Here is a 24,007-nt window from a genome sequence, read left to right on the forward strand (position 1 = left end):
TGGTTCAGTTGGTTAAGTGTCCGACTTTGGCTCAGGTCATGATCTCACGGTTTTCCAGTTTGAGCTCCACATTGGGCTCTCTGCTGTCAACACAGAGCCCACTTCACATCCTCAAGATAAAACCACATTAGTGAAATAAGGTTTCAAAAGTTATTTCCTTAAAATAATCTTTTAATTATATTTCTTGGAAATAAAACCAGTTTAAAATTGCCACTGTAGTTCATGCTTTTAATGATCCAACAAATAAATGTAGTTGGTTAAACACTGCATCAATTTTCTACTGGAATAATCACAATCACTTATGCTATTAGTTCTCTATTTGGCACCTGTGTTGATGTAAAATGCAGGAAATCAGATCCTAAAGGCTTATCTCTATCACTCTCAGAACACATTCAGTAATATCAATATGACTTGTTTCTGATAGTGTTATGTTGTGATTACAGGTGGAGCTGGCCTGTTTATATATTAATTTCACTTGTGTTTTAGGGATGTATTTCTGAGATTTTCCTACTGGTAAGCAATAAACTGTATAACTGAACGTTCTGCTTTGTGATTTCCTCTGGAGATAGTTTTTCCCTTCACTAGACTCATGAAAGCCTTTGTTATAAGTAGTGTACCAAGACAATAATACAGAAAGATACCATATATTAGGGATACCAGAAAAGTAAACAGAGAGTTCATCAGGGAATGAACTGATAGTGGAAAATGACTCCCAGGGAAAATGATGAAGAGAAAATAAGGAGGCATTGCCAGCAGGAGGATGGTGATTCAGCCCTTCCTTCCCCTTGGATCCCAGACAAGGTCACCCCACCTCTGCTACTCCTGTAATTTAAAAGCCTCTGGTGTATTAGGCTAGAAAGTCACAGGGTACTGCCTGGACATTGCCTTTTGGGTGACAGGAGATGAGGAGATCACAAATCAAATGCAAGAACATGGAAAAAATAGCGCCGTGGAAAGGAGAACTCACATTTTGACTGGTATGGAGTTAAAGGGATTTCTTGACTGCCTTCTGAAAACAGCCTATGCAGTAAATTTTCAGGAAATTCCACGAGGCTAAAATTGAAAAAAATTAAACCCTAAAACATCCTGATTTTTTTTTTCCTCCCCAACCTCCCCACTCAAAGAAACTATTTAATGTTTATGGGTTATTAGAATGACTTTTCATACTGAGGTCTTCCTGGAATTTTTAATGTCTATTTGTAGACTAAAGACTTACTATCTGATAACTATATATTATATTTTCTACTAATTAAATACATTTATAAAGCTTTGTGACAAGAACACTTATTTTATATTTCAGAAATTCTTAGGAATAGTAGGAAAGGGGAATATATTCTACCCATGAAAGCTCTATGAAATTAATTTTCTGGGGTACAGTTCAGGAAAAATCACATGGATTATTATACTACAGGTGTCTGACAAGGCAAGACAGAAAATAGGGTATATGATTAGTATAAATATTCAGAAAAAATCAACAAAGTTTATTTTTTTTCAGTCCCTTTGACTCTGGTTTCTCAAAATTTTCTCTCACAAGAGCTGCATTTTGGATACACAGTGGTGTCAAGGGGGAGTCAGGGAGTTGTTAATTGGGAAGCAGGATGTGTGACTAGATCTATTTAAATTTATTTTCAACAAATTTAATTAATTTAGATTCATTAAAATCCTAAAGCAGGGTTTTTGACACTGGTGCTGTTGACATTGTCAGACAAACAATTCTTTGTGGAGAGGGCAGTTCTATGAGTTGTAGGATATTTAGCAACATTCCTGTCCTCTACCCACTAGATACTTGTAGCCTCTCTCCCAATCCCAGCTAATTGTAACAACTAAATTGTCTGGACCAAACATGCCAAATGTGCTCTTATAGACAAAATTGTTCTTGAGTGAAAGCCACTGATCTAAGATAATTATAGCAATCCTATTTTACTCCTCAATTATTGGAAATAATAAACCATAACCAAGTTATAATCGAGTTGGTATGAGATTCAAAATCAAGGAGACAAAGGAAATAGCTCTGAGTCAAGTAGAATCAGATTCAAGTTATGGTTATGGGAATTTTATCAAGTTGCTTAATTTCACAGAGCCTCAGATTTTTTAGCTGTAAGTGGAAATTCTAATATCTATGTCAGAGAATTGCTGTGGGGATTGGATAAGATGAATGTGAATTCCCTGACAGATTACTTGGAATATAGTAAGTACCATACTGTTAAACACTAATAGCTGGAATGATAAAAACATGGCAAGCATGAGGATCTAGTAGGAAATACTTTTTTAAAACTATGATGGGAAAATATAGATACTGCATCAAAATGTAAATTCATTGAGATCTCACAGCTAGAGTTTATTAGTATTAAAATTCTAATATCTTTTAGATTTTACAATTAACAGTCTCTAACAATTTCAAATAATTAAGTATAGTAATGTTAAAAGAAACATATCAGAGTAGGGAATGTTTAAAGACCTATGTTTTTAGAATATGAGTTTCAGGCTGACACACAAAAAATGGAAAGCTATTCCATTTACATAGAATGGAAGAATCGATATTGTTAAAAAGTCCACACTACTCAAAGCAATCTACAGATTCAATGAAATCCCTATCGAAATAACAACAGCATTTTTCACAGAGCTAGAATAATCTTAAAACTTGTATGGAACAACAAAAGACCCCAAATAGCCAAAGCAATCTTGAACAAAGTTGGAGGTATCATAATCCCACATTGCACACTATACTACAAAGCTATAGTAATCAAAACTGTATGGTACAGACACAAAAGTAGACACATAGATCAATGGAACAGAATAGAGAGGCCCAAAACAAATCAATTAATCAATGACAAAGGAGGCAAGAATATACAGTGGGGAAAAGACAGTCTCTTCAATAAATACTGCTGGGAAAATTGGACAGCTACATACTAAAGAATAAAACTGTAGCATTTTCTTACACCTTATACAAAATAAACTCAAAATGTATTAAAGACCTAAAGTCATAAAACTTCTACAATAAACCACAGGTTTATCTCTTTGACATCAGCTTTAGCAACATTTTTCTAGATATGTCTCCTTAGGTAAGGGAAACAAAAGGTAAAATAAACTATTGGGAGTACACACAAATTTTAAAAAATTTTGAAAAAAAATTTTTTTTTTGGAAACTGTTTCAACAAAACAAAAGGGCAACATACTGAGTGGGAGAAGATACTTGCCAATGATCTGTCCGATAAAGAATTAATACCCAAAATGTATAAAGAAATTACACAACTTAATATCAAAGGGGGAAAATATGGTTAAAAAAAGGCAGAGGACCTGAACAGACACTTTCTCAAAGAAGACATACAGATAATCAACAGACACATGAAAAGATGCTTAACAGCATTAGTCATCAGGGAAATGTAAGTTGAAACCACAATGAGTATCATCTCGCACCTGTCAGAACAGCTAGTATCAAAAAGATAAGAAATGACAAGTGTTGGTGAGGATGTAGATAAAAAACCACCCTTGTGGTGCTGTATTCCCACTGTTGGTGGGAGTAGAAATCGGTGCAGCCAATGTGGAAAACTGTGGAGATTTCTCAAAAAATTAAAAACAGAAATAGCATACTATGCAGTGATCTATTACTGGGTATCTACCAAAAGAAAATGAAAATGCTAACTCAAAAAGATAATCACACCCCTATGTTTAGTGAAGCATTATTCACAATAGCTCAGATATGGAAGCAACCTAAGTGTCTATTGGTAGATGAATGGATAAAGAAGACATGATACACACACACACACACACACACACACACACACACACACACAGTGGACCATCACTCAGCCATAAAAATGAATGAGATCTTAACATCTGTGACACCATGGATGGACCTAGAGGGTGTCATGCTATGGCTAAGGGAAATAAGTCATACATGGAAAGACAAATACTGTATGATTTCGCTTATATGTAGAATCTAAGAAACAAAACAAAGAAAAGCAGAAGCAGACCCATAAGGACAAAGCACAAATCAGTGATTGCTAGAGGGGAGGGAGTGAGGGGCTGAACAAAATGGGTGAAGGAGAGTGGGAGATGCCAGCTTCCAGTTATGGAATGAATAAGTCATGGGAACAAATGTACACCACAGGGAATATAATTAGTGGTGTTGTAATAGTGCTGTATGGTGACTGACGGTAGCTACACTTAACTTATGGTGAGCATTGCATAAGGCCTAGATTTGTGCAATCACTTATAAGTTTGAAACTAATGTGACATTGTTTGCCAACTATACTTCGATTAAAAAAGAAAAGAATATGAGCTTCAGGCAACTGTGAACAGAAATTTTTCATAGTGTCATAAACTGAGATCAACAGAAGAAGTCAGCTTTATAAAGTTTCTCAACTCTGCTAAAAATCAATGACAGTTTGTTGCACATTTGCACTCTTCAAATCTAAGAGGCAGAGCAAAACCTAATGCCTTATGGGCGTACTTTGTACCTCTGCGCAAAAGTGGTTATTTGGACATTATACCTATGAATAGGAAAAAAAAAAAAAAAAAAACAACCATTACAGGTCATGGATCTATCAGGAAGGGAAAAATAACACGACATACTGAATATCTACTGAGTTCTGTACTTTTAGCTCTACATACACATAAGTAAAGGGAAACTTTACTAATATAAGAACTTCCAGATTTTTGTAATCACCTATTTTTCAAGCTTAAAAAATGAAACAATAAACTACTTTGTTAATATATTCATTGTTTCAACTGTAGGAGCTTTAAAGAAGGGGAAGACAACTGAAATGATAAAGAAAAGGAGCAACCACAAAGACGAGATGAAACAGATCTGAAGGCAAGGCAAAGGCTCACAGAGACAGAATGAAAGAAACCGAGAAAAGACAGCATGTAGGAAATACAAGCAGTAAGAAGATGTTAAACTGATCTACACAGCCATTTGTAACCACTTATAAATAGTGCTGCTTTTTAGTCACAAGATTACGCCGCACTCTTATTGCTGTATCTACAATTAGACTATCTGTGTCTTGTCACTTATCTTAGCTGCTAGATGAAATTAAGTAGCAGCTTATTCTGGCATCAATGGTGATTCAAGCTACGTCTGGAATTTGCAAATAGGTCTTTCCTCTTTGGGACGTATATACACTCTCATCCTAACAACAACCCCCTCCCGACCTCGCCACACAAAGTGTGGCAGAGATAGATAAGTCTTTAAGGGCTGTTTGCCTATAAATCCCTCTTTGTTCTTATTACAGGTTTGTAAATATGAATGCTTGATGATATAATCAACAGAGAAAACCCAGAAGGTTCACAGAAAAACAGTCAAGATTAAGTGTTCTGGTAGAATCTTGGTTATTACTAGCTGTATAGGGGGACTGGTTATCAGGTAATGAAGCGCTTAATCTATAATTACCTGAACCATTTGAAGTTACTAATTCACATGGTAAATTTGAGTTACTGAAGCTAGTGTAATTTTTTTTAGCTTCACTTTAACTTTTTATGAAAATAAAGAATACAGATTTAGTTCAATATGGAGGCAACAGTTGCATCAGTGACTCTACTACTAAACAAATCATCGAGACTTGTACTCATAACTAGCAATACTTAAGCTGATTTTGATTAATTATCATTAGATCAGAAATTTTTTTTTTTATTTTTTATTTTTTTTTTTTTTAATTTTTTTTTTCAACCTTTTTTATTTATTTTTGGGACAGAGAGAGACAGAGCATGAACGGGGGAGGGGCAGAGAGAGAGGGAGACACAGAATCGGAAACAGGCTCCAGGCTCCGAGCCATCAGCCCAGAGCCTGACGCGGGGCTCGAACTCACGGACCGCGAGATCGTGACCTGGCTGAAGTCGGACGCTTAACCGACGGCGCCACCCAGGCGCCCCTAGATCAGAAATTTTAAAAAGCCTTTGAATTCTTGGTTCATGTGGCATCATATTTTTGTCCTCTTGGTTTTCCAGCTTTTATTCTTATTTTTAATTTTTTAATGTTCGTTTATTTTTGAGAGAGAAAGAGACACAAAGCATGAGTAGGGGAAGGACAGAGAGGGGGAGAGAGAGACACAGAATCCCAAGCAGGTTCCAGACTCCAAGCTGTCAGCATAGAGCCCAAGGCAGGGCTTGAACTCAGGATCCATGAGATCATGACCTGAGCCCCAAGTCAGACAGATGCTTAACCAACTGAGGCACCCAGGTGCCCCACTCTTATTCTTCTTTTAATTAAAAAAAATTTAAGATATTTTATTTATTTTTGAGACAGAGAGAAACAGAGCATGAGTGCAGGAGGGGCAGAAAGAGAGGGAGGCACAGAATCTGAAGTAAGCTCCAAGCTCTGAACTGGCAGCACAGAGCCCAATGCAGGGCTCAAACTCATGAACTGTGAGATCATGACCTGAGCTGAAACTGGATGCTCAACCAACGGAGGCACCCAGGCACCCCTATTCTTCTTTAAAGATGCACATAAGCATGGCTCTTTAGGAAAATATCTCCATATATTACAGTAAAATTCTAAGTCTTAAAAGGAAAGGTTAGAAAAGATAGTATAAAAATAGTATATAGATAAAACTAGGTTATTATTAGGGTCCATTATTTTTAAAAACAAGAGATTCTTTAGTGATTATATTTCATAGTTTAACCAGGTTCATTAATACAGATTCATAGAAACATAATCCAGAATGGGTTTTGTAGTTCTAGATTTCTTAATTTTGTCAGGTAAAGGTGTAATTCTTACTCATTTTTACTGCTTTACTAAACCAGCAAGAGTTTCCTAGGGTTGTTTCATCTTCAACAGATGCTAAGAAATTGTTCGCATGGAAACATAATATAGCACATACTAAAATCCTAAAGTTCATTAACATTTGATTCAGGTAAATTTCACTGACTGAAATTACTCAAGGGTATTATATGATTTATGATATATGAATCATGACATATGATTTATATGCATGTGTTAATTCTTTTTTTTTTTAATTTTTTTAAATGTTTATTTATTTTTGAGACAGAGAGAGACAGAGCATGAATGGGGGAGGGTCAGAGAGAGGGAGACACAGAATCTGAAGCAGGCTCCAGGCTCTGAGCTGTCTGCACAGAGCCCGACGCGGGGTTTGAGCTCACAGACTGTGAGATCATGACCTGAGCTGAAGTCGGATGCTTAACCGACTGAGCCACCCAGGCGCCCCAATTCTTTTTTTTTTTTTTTTTTGAAAGACAGATGTTTACATTCTTTTCTGAACAGGACTGAAATTTTAGATCAACAAGAGTAAAATGAATGATTTTTCTAGAAAATGAGGAGAGTACAAGGAGAAATATGAGAATGGGAAAGAACATAATGAGATGAAGACAAGAGGAAGTAAATGGAAGAAAATAGACTTCAAGAAGGTGGAGAAATGGTAAGAGAAGAGAGGAAGAAAAAGGAGGATTTAGAACAGGAAGAGGAGGCTGAGTAGGAGAAGGGAGAGAAAGAGGGGAATGGGGAAGAAGGAGAAAGGAATTAACAGCAGAAGACAAGGAACAGGTAAACAATGAAGGAGGAGGAAATGGAGGAAGAAGGCAAGGCCAGCAAAGTAGACAGAGGCTGTGTGACGGCTCTGAGGGGAAGGATTACACTTTTAGACAGTCCAGAACTGTCTGTCGCTCTGGAATCTTGATCAAATGGCTTTTCTTGATAACCATGAAAGTAGATGAATAGGGGGGGAAAAGCAAGAAATGTTTTCAAAGCAACACTCCAAAAATGCCAGCCAGTACCCTTTGTGTTTGAGTTACATCTATGTCGAACTAAATGTATATAATAGATGTATTGCTAGTGCACATGCATTCATTTCTCTTTGCTGTCTTTTACTTTGCTAGATTTTTTACTGTCTTGGCTAGTAGTGGAAAATCTCTCTTTTCCCAGACCTCAATTTCCTATACAACAGACTGCCAGTGAGATATGGAAGATTCTGTCCAGACACTGGGAATAGAACTTTGGCAGGCTAGAGAAAGCTTCAGTGCAAACACAAAAGCTGTTGCTATGTGGTCTGCCTGGGCTCTCAAATATCAAGCCACTACTTTTCTTCTTCAGCTTAGTGAAGTTTTGATTGTATTTACTGATGTTATGAACAGAGATACAAAGATGCATAAAACATAACCTACTCTCTCCACTATGAATTATCCCTAAGTATACATGAAACAACAGAATGTAGAAAATTAAGTAGTCTCGTTAATATCTGAATTACTATTCCAATGAAAGGCAGGTTGAGTTGAAGACAACCGATGAAACCAGAAGCTTCAATGAAGCCTGTTAATTCCATTTATATTTAAATATTGGAAACTGTATAATCTCTGGCCAGTAGCATGAGGAAGAAAGTTGAAAACCAGGTGAGTTGTAGCATGGGGATTTGAAGAAGCAAGGTCTGGAATAACTCATATAGTTAGTCACAAGAAAGCAAGGGAGGGAAGATAGGCCCTCTGAGTCCAAAAGAGTGCATGGACCCAGGATACTTATCCAGATGTATCAAATAGAATAAGATGAGCATTAATAAGAATAGAAGATGGGTTTCTGCTTCGAGGAATAAAAACTTCATGCCCTAGAAATGTTAACCCAATGAATGTCTGGAGCATTATTAATAAACTAGCTGGGGAATCTGGAAATGGGGTAGCCAATATCTAGCATAGGAAAATTGACCTAATACTTCCCCCATTTCTACATTCCTACAGAGTTGGGACTTCTCAGATGGTTCTTCCTCAATTAACTTCCATATAGAGCTGTATTATCTATGCTGTACTGAGATGGACTGGATCTGCGGCAGAACTTTAAAAGTGTCTCTGGCCCCTGACTTTTGGGTACTGTGACTCAGAGACATCAAATTGAACTGATGGCTGTTCTGGAAATTTATTAGCCTATTGTTAGCTTAAACTGGAATTTGCAATTACAGGGTGATAGGGAATGGTTCCAAATTATTTTTTTTTTAATTTTTTGATGTTTATTTATTTTGGAGAGAAAGAGAGTAAGCAAGCATGAGCAGGGGAGGGACAGAGAGAGAGAGAGACAGGAAGACACAGAATCCAAAGCTGGCTCCAGGCTCTGAGCTGTTGGCACAGAGCCCAATGCAGGACTCAAAATCCCTAGCCATGAGACCTGAGCTGAGGTAGGGCACTTAACCAACTGAGCCACCCAGGTGTCCCAATGGAATGGTTCCAAATTATTATAACTGATTTCTACTCTTTAAAAGAATATTATGTAACATAGATTCATAGTAAGCACTTACATATTATCTAATATAATCCTCAAAAACAATGAGAAAAATGTAAGAAATGTAAAAGACTTAAAGGACCAATCCATTGTTCATTTCTCTCAACAGTATTAGACAACATTTAAACATAACACTTTTGTTTGTGTTTTTTTGCTTTTTATAATTATTTATTTTTTATGCATTCAAGCAGATCTAGGTCACTGAATTTTCAGAAACATGCCCATGGGGTTTTAATGACATGTGAGGAACTGCTTCAAGGGGTGGAGGTGTTCTAACTGATTTCCTCATCTCTCTGAGGCAGCCATATTGCAATTCTGATGTCCAAACAAATTCCATAACCTAGGGTAGAGACTATAACGGGCCAGCCCCTCTCTGTTCTTTAGTAGCAACAATAATCAGCACGCTGTTCAACAAATTTGAGCAATGATTTTAAAAAATATTTTTAGCTGTACATATTATATTCATTACTGTAATATAAATTTTCTTTTTCTGAGAAAAATCACCACAGATCTTTGGAGAACTTACATAACCTAAACAGTCACAGTTTCCCCAAGAGAGGAGTACATGAGGTTAAATGACTTACGTAATACAGTGGAACAATTCCATCCAGGACTCTACAACTAAAGCCAGTACTCTTGAGTTCTTCAAGTGCTACTATATTACCATAGGTGAAATTTTGCTAATTACATTTGTGTAGAATTTACACATGGTTTGTCAGCATAAATTGTTTACATTATAGTTAGGTTTTAATTGGATTCAAACCAAATTCTGGGGCTATTCACATTTAAAATGCATTATTTGGGGATTCTTCTGAATATATATTTATTCCAAAGAGGCAACATTAGGACCAGAATCTTTGTCCTCTTCCAGATCCACAACTAAAGCAATGTAAATAAACACATTAGAGTACAGGGGGAAATATTTCAGAAATTATATTGAGTCTACCATTTTTTCTTACTTTTTGAAGAGTTTTCTGTTTACAGTTATGTTCAGGCCTCAAAATTCCATGTACCCTGTGAAGTTTCATCACTTGTGTTTATATTTGGAGCACAAACAGGAACATGAGTATCTGCAAAATAAAATCCCGTCTTCCCTCAAACTCAAACTTCAGACCCGCTTAAAAAAGGAATATGACAGAAAGTGAGGAGTAGCCTCATGCCAAGTTCAGTAAAGTAAAAAGACAAAATAATTGGGGGCAACCTCAGAGAAAAGTCAGAAAAAATTAACATGTAAAGAACAAGTAATTGATCAATGAGAGAAAATCACAGAATCAATAACTGAAACACATATGCTTAAATGCATATAAAGAAAGATAGAATGCATATATTTGTATATTTGTGTTTACATTTGACCACCTCCTTTGGAAAGAGAGAGGTTATGTGTGCTTTCTAAGACTACTGTTCCCCATTAAAACACCGGTGTACGATCATCAAAAAAATACTAAGTGCCCTAACATGATTTTAAATATGATTTTAATATGATATTTATTTTACAGCAGTTTTAGGTTTTCAACAAAATTGAGAGAAAAGTACAGAAATGCATAGCCTCCCTCCTTACCAACATCACTTAACAGAATGCTACATTTTTGAGTAAGTATGAACATACACTGGCATATCATAATCCCCAAGTCTATAGTTCTCCTTAGAAGTCACTCTTGGATGCTGTACATACAATGAGCTTTGACAAATGTATAAAGATGTGTATCCATCATGATGATATCAGAGTATTTTCACTTCCCTAAAAATTCTTTGTGCTCTGCCTATGCATTTCTCCCTGCCTACCCCTGACAACACTGATCTTTTTACTGTTGTTGTAGTTTTGCCCTTTTCCAGAATGTTATATAGTTGGAATCCTAGAGTATGAATCCTTTTAGACTGGCTTCTTTCACTTAGTAATATAGATTCTTCCATGTCTTTTCATGGCTCAATAGTGCATTTCTTTTTAGTGCAGGATAATATCATCTGCACTAAATCTGCACTGGATGTATCACAGTTTATATACCTAATCAGCTTAGTGATGGACATCTTGATTGTTTCCAAATTTTAGCAGTTATGAATAAAGCTGCAAAAAACACCCTTGTGCAGGATTTGTGTGGAAATTATGTCTGTAATTCCTTTGGTAAGTACTAAAGAGTGCACCTGTTGAATTGCATAGTCAGAATAGAATTGGTTTTGTAAGGAAATGCCACACTGTCAGCCAAAGTAGCTGAACCATTCTGCACTCTCACCAGTAATAGAGTGTTCCTATTACTCTATATCCTTGCCAGCATTTGGTGTTGCCAGTGTTCAAATTTTGGCCATTCTAATAGATGTGAATTGGTATCTTGTTATTCTAGTATGATCTAAAAAAATTTTTTTTTACATTTATTTATTTTTGAGAGACAGAGCACAAGTGGGGGATGGGAAAGAGAGAGGAGACACAGAATCCAAAGCAGGCTCCAGGCTCTCAGCTCTCAGCAGAGAGTGTGATGCAGGTTCGAATTCACAAACTGTGAGATCATGACTTGAGCTGAAGTCGGATGTTTAACCGACTGAGCCACCCAGGCGCCCCCTTCTAGTATGATTTTAATATGTGCTTCATCTTAGGTCCTTCTACAAAGTTCCTGCTAAAGTTGCTTATAAATAGTTACATTAAAATATCACTCCATATTAATATTGGCCTTAATCACTCCTCTTTAAGAAAGGGTTAAATTTTGCAGATTCCATTAGGAGAATGAAAATAGAACAAGAAAATTCTCAATGTGTATTATTTAAAGTGAAATCTTAGTCACAATAGAGCTTTGTATACAAAATAGACATATGATTAATAATTGACAAAGAATGACTATAACATTATAGTATATAAAGAGATCATCTGGACTTTCCATGTTACTATTAAGATTTAATGATTCATAGCCATGTGTGTTATTGTCAAAATGCTTATATGGTAGATGCTATTTGTGACATGGCTTTACAGTTCCTTTATCAAGGATAGAATCTTTTCCTCCCCTCCTTGAATCTGAAAAATCCCTGTAGGGACTTTTATTGCCTAATAGAATGTGTCAGAAAAAAAGGAGTGGCCTAGACCTCAAGAGGTTCTGTGTGTTTGACTTTCTTGTTTGGATCCATATGATCACCATGTAAACATGTCAGGTTAGCCCACTGCAGGATGAAAAATTACACAGTACAGAACCAATTCTTCCCAGATGACGCTATCTTAGAGCTATGAAAGCCCTGTCAACCAACCAGCTGACCGTAGACTGATGAGTAAGACTAGTCAAGATCAGGTAAACCTCAAACAGGTCAAGAAAACTACCCAACTGGCCTACAGTCTTGTGAACTATAGCTAAACAAAATACTATATGAACCACATATATATACTATATTATATATACATTATATAATATATATTATGTTTATATATATAAACTATATACTATAAGAACTAATGAACTATAGCTAAACAAATGCTTTTTGTCTAAGCCATTGATGGAGGAACAATTTTTAGTGAAGCAACTGAAAATTAATATGGTGTATTAGAAGACTTAACTTATGAACCAAATTTAAAATAATTCTTTTCTACTACCATCATACCAAAAGAGAACAGCTTTGAGTTCACACTCAAGGTATTGGTGTGCATCAGATTTTTTGTTGGTGTTCATGATCCTAAGTACACTAATTTATCAAGTGTTAATTAATCTTTACCAGGTGTTAGAGATGAAACATTCAACCACTCAGATAAAAAATATCTAGGTGTAGGGGCACCTGGGTGGCTCAGTGGGTTAAGCATCTGACTAGGTTTTGGCTCAGGTCATGATTTCATGGTTAGAGACATAGAGCCCTGCATCCAGCTCCATGCTGCACTGTTAGCTGCTTGGGATTTTCTCTCTCTCTCTCTCTCTCTCTCTCTCTCTCTCTCTGCCCTGCTTGTGCTCTTTCTCAAAATTAAAAAATAAAACTTAAAAATCTAGATATAGAAGTAAAAGGTCATAGAAAGTGATAAGAAAAAAAAAATAAAGCAGAGTACAATAAGAAAAACTCAGGTATTGCATTGCAATGTTGGATAGGGTCACTGTGGAGGTGATGTTTGATGAACACCTCCAAAAGATGAGACAGTAAAGCATCAGAATATCTGAGGAAAAGGCATCCCATATAGATGCAAGGTTTGTGTAAGGTTAAGGCAGGAAGATGCCTGGTGTGCCGGAGCAACTGATAAGAGGCCACTGAGGCTGATCAGTGGGAATGATCGGGAGAATAATAGGAGATAGAGTGAGAAAAATAGCCGGGGACAGATAACAAAAAGATTTTTCAGGTCATTCTAACATTTTACTTTTATTCTTTATTTATTACAAAAGAGCCACTAGAAAACTTTTAGCAGAGTAGTGGCAGGATTTAGCTTCAATTTAAATAGCATCATTCTGGCTGCTGAATTGAAAATATACTTGAGAGCCACAGACAAAAGCAGGAAGATAAAACAGGTGTCTGTAGCAATAATCCAGGACAGACATGGTGGCTTGGACCAGGATAGCATCAGTAAAAAATGGTCAGATTATGATTACATTTACAGACAGGGCTGAGGGATGTGTGGCAAATTCAATATGGGGTATGAGGGAAGAAGGGTTCCTGGCTAAAATAAAAATGTCCTAGTATGTTATTCTCGAATGACATGAGCTTACAATGTGAACAAACCAATGTCAAAACACAGAATAGCCTTGATTTTGTCTACCACAGGTAGAGCTATTATTCTGTTGTTTGATATGGCAAGTGGTTTTCAGAATATTGGTCTTTAGATGTAGCTGAAAGGTAGAAGATTTATAAAGGAAGAAGATGAATCCTCATCTCTTCCCCTCCCCCATGAGGGCTCAGTGACTGTAAACTGTTAATAATTCATTTTGATCATTTGAGATACTTTACATTTGAAGCCAGAATATAATGTACTGATTAAATCACATTATGCGTAGCTGGGTGAATATATTATTAAACAAATTACCCCTTTCCATAACCATGAACTGTGCATCTGTAGCAAATGGTTGAACATTTTAATAAGGAAGAGTGTAATTATATTACGGTCATTGCCTTTTGCAGGTTTATTGGCCACATTTTGGAGGTGAACATCTTCCAATGAAGGTATTTATTGTAAAGGAAAGATTTTCAAGTTATAGTCAGTACTCATAACTCACTGAAAATATCCCTGTTGAGAGAATAAGGGAGCATGGAGGTGGAGCTTTTGGATAAATTATTGAACTTAAAAACAATAAATCACCAACTGATTTTTTTTCTTTCAGGAATCACTCCTTGCTGCTGGTTATCTACCTAGCTACCTACTTAATGTGCACTGAAAGAAAACAATGCAAAGCAAATAAACACACACAAAAAATCCTCTTTTTACTGTTGGATGAAAAGAAAATACTTCACCAAGAGGAAGACTCACTTGGAATTCTCTGGAATTTGCCTTTAATCAGTTGAGATGTACCTCCCGAGTCCTGATCCAAGAGGAGGACTCCAAATGAGACTACTAATTAAGAAACATTCAAAGAAACTTCTTTTTTCTAATAACTGAAAAAATAATTTTGACCATCCAAAGTCTATGACCTCACTGCAATTTATAATGAATCCAAAACAAGTGTGTCAGAATCAAAGAGATTAAGTTGTGTTTCAAAGATTAATAAAAGATGAAACAAGGAATTGCATGCTGGCAAGATGTTTGGGTTTTGCCTCCATAGAGTTTAATGACAATTCTTGAGTAATGCACTCAACCCAATCTGAGAAAATGCCAGTTACAACAAGGCAAGGCATTTTCTGGTTTGTAGGACAAAGAGAGTCGACTTATTAAACATTAAATATGCATCTGAATAACTAGCCACAGATCTTATGAATTAAAAAAATCAGTGAATATAAGAGTTTTGTTTATTCATTTACCCAAATATTTTAATTAAAGCTAAGATGACTGAACCAGTTTTCTCAACTTCCTTTCTCTGAGAGTGTGAAACAACTTTTTGTCATCTTAGGAAGGGTATGGAGCAAAGTGGCTGGTTCTCAGCTTATATTGTATTTCACAATCACTATAGTTGCTTTCAAATGATATGCATGCTCAGGCCCACTTGAGAATAATTAATGAGAATGTGTAAGTGATGTGGCTTGAACATTGATAGCATGAACGTTCCACGATGCTAATGTGCTACCATGGTTGTGAAATGGGAAAATTCTGTTCAAAGTAACCCCATGTTTCAAAAATGGGAAAATTTTGGATACAGGCTTTTAAAATTTACAGAGGAGGTTTGAGTCTTAGTCATGATAACATATTTGCAGATGTTTTAAATTAGAAAAGTCTTCTTTTAATATTGTAACAGAGTTCAACAGATATAAAAGAAGTTAATCTTTAATTTTTTAATGTTTTTATTGACTTTTTCTGAGAGAGAGACAGACAGAGCACGAGTAGGAGAGGGGTAGAGAGAGAGAGAGAGAGACAGAATCAGAAGTTGGCTCCAGGCTCTGAGCTGTCAGCACAAAGCCTGATGCGGGGCTTGAACTCATGAACCATGAGATCATGACCTGAGCCGAAGTTGGATGCTCAACCAACTGAGCCATCCAGGGTCCCCTAAAGAAGTTAATCTTGATTGGAGTTCATTGTAGGGGTATGAGGATTAATTTTATGTGTCAACTTGACTGAGCCATGGGGCGCCCAGATATCTGATCAAACATTTTTCTGGGTGCTTCTGTAAGGATGTTTACAGATGAAATAACCATTTATAACAGTAGCTTGAATAATGTAAATTGCTCTAACATAGCTGCCTCATTCAATCTATTAAGGCCTAAATAGAACAAAAAGCTGATTCTTCCTTGACTTAGGAGAAAATTCATTCTATCTCAAAGACCTCAGGAGGGGGCATCAACTATTTTCTTGACTTTAGACTTAGAACTGAAACACTGTTTCTTCCCGGGTCTTGAGTCTGCTGACCTTCAGCCTTGAACTACAGTATTGACTCTCCTATTCTCATTCCTTTGGACTTGGACTGGAACCGAACCATTGGCTTTCCTGGGTGTCTAGCTTGCTGACTCACCCTGAATATCTTGGGACTCATTGGGCTGCATGGTCCTGTAAGCCAATTCCTTATAATAAATCTTTAATATATAAATATATATATTAAATATAAATATATAAATATATTTTATAAAATATATTTGTAAGATATATATTTGTAAGATATATATTTATAAAATATATATAATATATTATAATATATATATACATATATATATATGTATATATATATATTTCCCATTCATTCAAGAGGGGTAATGGAAGAAGGACAGAACTAGTACTTATGACTGGAAACAAGGACTATTAATACATAGGTAGGAAGGAAGGAAAGAAAAAAAAGATGATAAAGAAAGAAGAGAAAGAAGAGAAAGAAAGATATGTGTAATAAGAACCTATATAGCTTTATCTACTATCTACAAATTAAGAGACTAAAGATTATTTTTGTTATGTTTTTACCTCTCCCATTTCCCTACTAATATGTGTTAACAGTAGTTAACATTATATCTCAGTACAAAGTTATAATGTCAGGAGGGGAAGTGTGATTCTATAAGAAGCAATTATCCAAAGATTGATAAATTGTGTTTGGGGGTATTGTGTTTGGGAAGTGTCAGAGTGTTTGTGATTATATAAAAGCAGGGATTGCTGTGTAATGTGAAAAAGTAGGATGACTTTGCTATTGCATTTTTTGGGGGAAACAAATATGGTTAAAGAGTTATATGTGGATATCAAGTTGACAATGGATAAACTGAGTTGAACTATTATCAACTTCATTATGCCAGGAACTACATTTCCCTGACTTTCCTTTATGGTTCCAAGTTGGAGTTGTCAAAATTTGCAATTGCGAGTTTGGGCAGGTATAAGAAAATTCGCACCTTTGTGTTCTGAATGTCATTGGTTAGAAGCAGTAAGATTCAAAATGTAGTTTCCAGAGAATTCCAGTTGTTCCTTGCGCCTACTCTCCACATTCATCTCTACTTTCTGAGTTCCAGTCCCATCTACCACAGTGACATCAGGCCCCCACCACACACATAGCTGAAAACTCAAACATGGTCACCACATAAAGCTAACCATCTGCCATCAACATCAACCCTCTTCACATTCCCACTCTAGCAGTGGATGTGCCCATTCTTCCAAATGTTCTTACTTACCTATGCCAGAGCTGGTTAGTAATTTTTCCCTTATCCTTCAACAATATTTATGCCTTTATTTCCCTCCTAAGGTTGTTTAATTTCTAATATTTTATGATAAATTCCTTATTCCATACTCAAAGTAGTGCTGACTGAATCCTGACACATGGAGAGAACAGATTTGAAGTCCAAACTTTGTGGAAATGAAGATTAAGAACATTAAAAAAGGATATTGGACTTAAGAAAAAACACTACAGAATTAATCAGATAGACATTATGGTTGAAAATCTTCAATTAAATCCATTAAAGTAGAAGAATATGACATAGAAAATATGAGTAAAGCTGAACACTATAATGAACTTGGAAAATCTTTTGAGATGGAGCTGACATTTCCCTCCATCTAATCCAATGCCATTCAAACTTGAAGAAGACAGTGTTGAGGAAAACTTCATTTGCCATATAGCAAGTCATTTAATCCGGAATACATCACTTTAAGAAGTATTACTGTTGAACTCTTGTTAACATGTGAAACAAATGTGTTTATTAAATATATTGTCAAGGAAATATAAGAGTTGATATATGACATGTTTTAATATACAAACTATTAAGAACTTAAAGAACATTGAGTCAATCTTTTGTTGTTAACACCGAGACATTCTGTTTAACTGTGACTCAATACTTTTAACCAACTGAGCAGCACAAAAACTTTTTTTTTCCTTCATTTTTTTTTTCCCTTTCATTTCTTACTATATGCCCAGAATTCTGGTGGCAGTTTTCAAATTTCATCATGGGCTATTCATTTGGTGGTATAAAGAAAAAAGGGTCCAAGACCTTGAAAAGCAGGAAAATACATTATTAGAAAGGTTTCCAAGGGCTCAAAAATCAAGAATATACAATGTTTTCTTTTCAGGAACTCAAATTATACTGGGAAAGATACACAAATATAAGTAATTTAGACAACTTGTCTGAAATACCTAGATGAATCTCCACATATACTTTTAGTTTTTTTCATAATTCAGAATTTGAAAAAAGAACAGAAATTACCAATAGCTACTTAGCCCAACACCTTTTGTTTTGGCCAGAATGAAACCAAATTTGCAGTTCAACTAGATTTTTTTGTTTCTATCCAGATGTTTTTAGGTATCACTCAAATTACTCAGCAATAATCTCCACATCTCATGGAAATTATTTTTTTTCTTAAGGAATATTTGCTTTTCTGCTTTTATCTTGCTGGAGAAGGAGAGAGAAGCTGATGAGGAAAAGTTTTCACATCAACTTGAGTCTGTTTGTATTAATTATGTATTAAAAGTTGTGTTCAACATTAGGGCGCTGCTTCAATAAGTAATAGTTTAACAATAGCAGGGAACTACACTACAGATAATTAACAAGACTTTTCAAAGCACTAATAAAAGAATAGGATTTTAATTGTTACTATTTATTGTGAAGAGAAAATAATATGTTTAATGAAAATTACATTCACCACATTGAAGCATGAATGAATTTTCGGTTATTAGCCATTCAGTTCTGCTTTGAATATAACCAATGTCAGAAAAAGTATATTGCAAAAAAAAAAAAAAAAGAAAAGAAAAAGTATATTGCTTTGTGAAGTGAGTTATCATGAACATTGCTCCTGAAATATTCTTTATACATGTTCAAAGCACAAATTACAACATTCCCGTCTGCATTTGAATGTTTACTAACAACACACCCATGTGCAGTACAGGTTTTTAATAAAGAATACCAAAATGACCTTATTAAAGAAAATCTGCATACAGATGTTGGTGGAAAAGTAGTTTTCTTCATTAAGCTTCAATAAACCCATTTTGGAGACTACAGTTGAAGGCAAAAGTTCTTTGTACAGTAGTTCACATTCCTAATAAATACTTCCCAATATCTTACCATCTTACTAATGAGCATGAATATTATTTTGTGATCTGACAGGAAACTGCAGTAAAGATAGACTCATAAGACATATTCACTTTTCAACAAAAAATGTACTTGACCTAGCCCCTGGAAATAAACATATATGTAAGTTCTTTGCCTTCAAGGAGATGGAGCAGTAATGGTAAGTTTCAAAGTAGGTACTAAAATTCTAAAATGTAGCAACTGAATCTCTATGAGAAGTTGGGGAAAGTTTCCCTGATTAGGAGACACTTATAGGTGCCACAGGCACAGGGGAACAGGACAAACCTTTCAGAAAGAGAAGACGTTCAAAAACGTGTGTGATAGAGATTATTAAATATCCTCCAGTATCCATTCCCACTTCTTTCTTTTAATAAGTTTCTCCTTTTGGTTTTTTTTTTTTGTTTTTTTCTTTTAACAGTCACATAACATCTGTGGCTTCAAAAGTACTTGTTTCCCCTCCAATATTTTTATCTGGCTACATGTGGCCATGTGGCCATGTTCAGGACATTAGAAGGTAAGTAGAACTCACATTTGCATCCTCCAGCTATGTTTTTTAAAAAATCACTTGTTCTTTACTTCTTCTATTTCCTCCTTTCTATATTGAAATGCAGACAAGATGCTACTGAGGTAGCTTTAACCATGAAGATGAGAGTTCTATCCTAGGAAACAATGGAACAGCCTAACAGAAGAGACCTGGTCCCTGTCCACTCTGAATCATCTGCCTAAATTTGTACTGTCATGTGAGAGAGAAGTAAAGCTTTACCTCATGGAAGCTCTTGGATTTACCATTCTTCTTAGAATAATAGCTTAGGCCATACTCTAATTAGAATATTACAAAAGTATGCTTCTGGTACATTCAGAAAGGCTTGAGACTCAGTTATAGAAAAGAAAGTGATACAGACTGTCTGCAAAGAAATGCATTACAGGGTTTTGAAGACACTTGTGTGGAAGACATTTGCACAACCATATAGATGCAATTGTGAGTCATCAGGGCTTTTTTTTAATATCTTTAATTTTTTTTAATGTTTATTTATTTTTGAGACAGAGAGAGGCAGAGTATGAACAGGGGCAGGGTCAGAGAGAGAGGGAGACACAGAATCTGAAGCAGGCTGCAGGCTCTGAGCTGTCAGCACAGAGCCCGATGCAGGGCTCAAACTCAAGAACTGTGAGATCACGAACTGAGCTGAAGTCGGACACTTAACCGACTGAGCCACCCAGGCGCCCCATGAGTCATCAGGTTTTTAAACAGGCTGGTAATATGATCAGTTGAGCACACGTATGTAGGATTTATATCACTATAATCATCTAATTTCTGGTAATGACATTGCAATTCCCTTTGGGTGAATTACTTCTACCCTTTATATGCCGAATCCATGGGATGGTAAGGCAAGGTGAGTCAGTAGTCATGTGATAGGCACATGGCTTAATTTAGGCAAACTTTAAATCTCATTGGCCTATATAAGGATGGAGACATTAAATGTGTATTTGTTAACTTATTAAACATGTATTTGGGTTGTTTTTTTTTTTTTTTAACATTTATTCATTTTTGAGAGACAGAGCATGAGCGGGGAAGGGGTAAAGAGAGAGGGACACACAGAATCCGAAGCAGGCTCCAGGCTCTGAGCTATCAACACAGAGCCCGATGCGGGGCTCGAACTCATGAACTGTGAGATCATGACCTGAGCCGAAGTCGGACGCTGAACTGACTGAGCCACCCAGGTGTCCTAAACATGTATTTGTTAATTTGTTAAGCCTCCACTCTGTGTCAGGCACTACAGATTGGAGTCAGTGTACAAAAGAGACTTAAAAAGCCCTACCCACACAGAGTATATGCTGTACAGATATCCACATGTATTCAATAATTTTAGGAAGACAAGTCAGAAAGATATGATTATTTCCTGTTCCTGTACACTAGTATTATCCTGGTTCCTATATTTTTCTTTAGACTTTTTTTTTCTCCCAAACTTCCTATCAATTCTGTAAGCTAAAGAAAATTTTGCCAAATTTTCTCCATTTCAATTTAACCAGAGCCTGTGTCTATTGATTGACATCAGTAACACCCAATACAGAAATGAGTCAAAAAATAATGCTTTGATTCAGTACACATCAACAGACTTTTATTACGTATCGACTGGGTAGCAGTCACTATCCCATGTTTGGGGTAAAAATAAATACGGTGCTGTACTTCCTCTGGTAATTTGAATTATTGGACCAAATGTCACCACAGTGTAACTTTATCATTGTTAGGATACTTGTATCCTGACTTTGAACTTGGGACTTAGGAGAACGTAGCAGTTTCAAAACGAAAACTTGGGAAGCGTCATGGGTTTCTGTTTGCTTTCTTGTGCTTGTGCCATCAAAGTGCAAAAAACATGCCTCAGCTAGATTGCTAATTCAGTGGAACGTGACTAAATGTGAAGTCCCAGCTCAACCCACCTTTGGATCAGAGAGAATCAATTACTGTCTTACGGATGGTTTGTTAGGTTTATCATGGAAATTGTAAACCTTTCTTTTTTCCCTTTCCCTTTACAGACTGTAGGAGAGACAGGTACATTATCAGATCATTTCTATTTATCTTTGTGGTAGATTGCCTTTGAGTATTTTCAACAATTTCCCTTAATGTTGGCTTGCAATAAAATTCCCTTATATCAGCATAAGATTAATTGGTCACTGGAATGTATTATTTTATACAGTGGCTGTGGTCTAAATAAAATACCTGCACACAGCATATCTAGGGAATGTGTACTAAGAGGGGCTCTTGGGTGGCTCAGTCAGTTGAGCATCTGACTCTTGATTCAGTGCAGGTCATGATCCCAGGGTCATGGGATCTAGCACCGTATCTAGCTCCCTATAGCATGGAGCCTGCTTAGGATTCTCTCTCCCTCTCCCTTAGCTCATGTGCTCTCTCTCTCTCTCTAAAAGTAAAAAATAAATAAAAACAAAAAAAGAAGAAACAAAAATGTATACTAAGAAAGTTCACTAATTGCCAAAGGTGAATAAATTGCTACAGACTTTATTTGACTTAAAATAAACAAAACAATCTCATAGATTATATTTAGCTCCAAAATATTTTCATTATCCCAAAAGAAAACCCGGACTCAATAAACAGTCATTTCTCTTTTCCTCCTGTCCTCAAGCCCTGGAGTTATTAGTCTGTCTTCCATCTCTATAAATTTACCTAATCTATATTTCATATAAATTTATATTTCATATAAATGGAATTATAAAATGTCTAGTTTCCTTCACTTAGCATAATGTTTCTGAGATTCATTCATGTTGTAACAAGTATTTAATTCCTTTTTTATGTCTGATTAATATTACAGTATATGAATACACTACATTTGGTTTATCCACTCATCAGTTAATGAACCCTTGGGTTGTTTCCACCTTTTGGCTATCGTGAATTGTGCTGCTATGATTCTTAGTGTGGGAATATTTGTTTAAATACACATTTTTAATTATTTGGGGTATATACCTAGGAATGAAAATGCTGGGTCAAATGGTCATTCTATATTTAACTCATTGAGAAACTATCAAACATTCACACTCTCATCAGCAATGTAAAAGAGTTCCAATCTTCCCACATCTTTCCCAACATTATTTTCCTTATTTTAAAAAAATTTCAGCCTACCCAGTGAATATGAAGCAGTATCTCATTGTGATTTTGGTTTGCATTTTCTTAAAAATTCTGTGAGCATCTGTTCATATGTTTGTTCACTATTTGTATATTTTCTTTGCAGAAATGTTTATTCAGGAACTTTGCCCTATTTTTAATTATCTTTTTTGTTGAGTGGTAAAAGTTCTTTGTATTATTCAGTAACTAGACCCTTATCAACTGCCTTATTTGCAAATTGTTTATCCCATTCCATGGATTGTCTTTTCACTCTTTGGATAGTATCTTTTGATGAACAAAAACTTTTAACTTTGAAGAACTCCAAATTATCTTTTTCTTCTTCTGTTGCTATCTTTTTGATGTTGTATCTAAGAAACTATTGCTAAATACAATGTTATGAAGTTTACCATTATAGTGTTTTTTCTAAGAGTTTCATAATATTAGTGTTTATATTTACGTTTTTTTTTTTTTTTTTTTTTTTTAATTTGAGGTAGTTTTTTACATGGGGTATAGGAAGGGTCTAAATTCATTATTTTGCATGTGAATATCCACTTCTCCCGATACAAATTTGTTAAAGAGACTGTCCTTACCCCATTGAATGCTGTTAGTACCCTTGTTCAAATCAATTGGCCACAGTTACCTAAGTTTATTTCTGGATTCTAAATTCTATTCCATTGGTGTATATGTTCATCTTTATGATACTACACTTTTTGTTCACTAGAGCTTTGTAGTAAGTTTTCAAATTGGGGAGTGTGAGTCCTTGAACTTTGTTGTTGTTATCCTTTTTTTCCCTCCAAGATTATTTTGACTTCAGGGTATTTTGCAATTCCATATTAACCTTAGTCATGGGTTTTTTTTTTTTATTTCTAAAAGAAATAAAAAAGAGCAGCCATTAGGATTTTGATAGGGATTGCATTGAATCTGAAGATCACTTCGGGGAATACTGCCATCTTTATAATAATTAAGTCTTCTAATGCATGAGCACAGAATATCCTTCCATTTATTCAGATCTTTAATCTTTGGTAGTTTTCAGCATATAAGTCTTGCATCTCCTTAGTTAAATTTATTTTTTTGATGCTATAGTAAATGGAATTGTTTTGTTTTGGGATTATTCACTGTTGGTATAT

This window comes from Panthera onca, chromosome D1 (assembly GCF_046562875.1).
Source record: "Panthera onca isolate mPanOnc1 chromosome D1, mPanOnc1 haplotype 2, whole genome shotgun sequence".
Taxonomy (NCBI): domain Eukaryota; kingdom Metazoa; phylum Chordata; class Mammalia; order Carnivora; family Felidae; genus Panthera; species Panthera onca.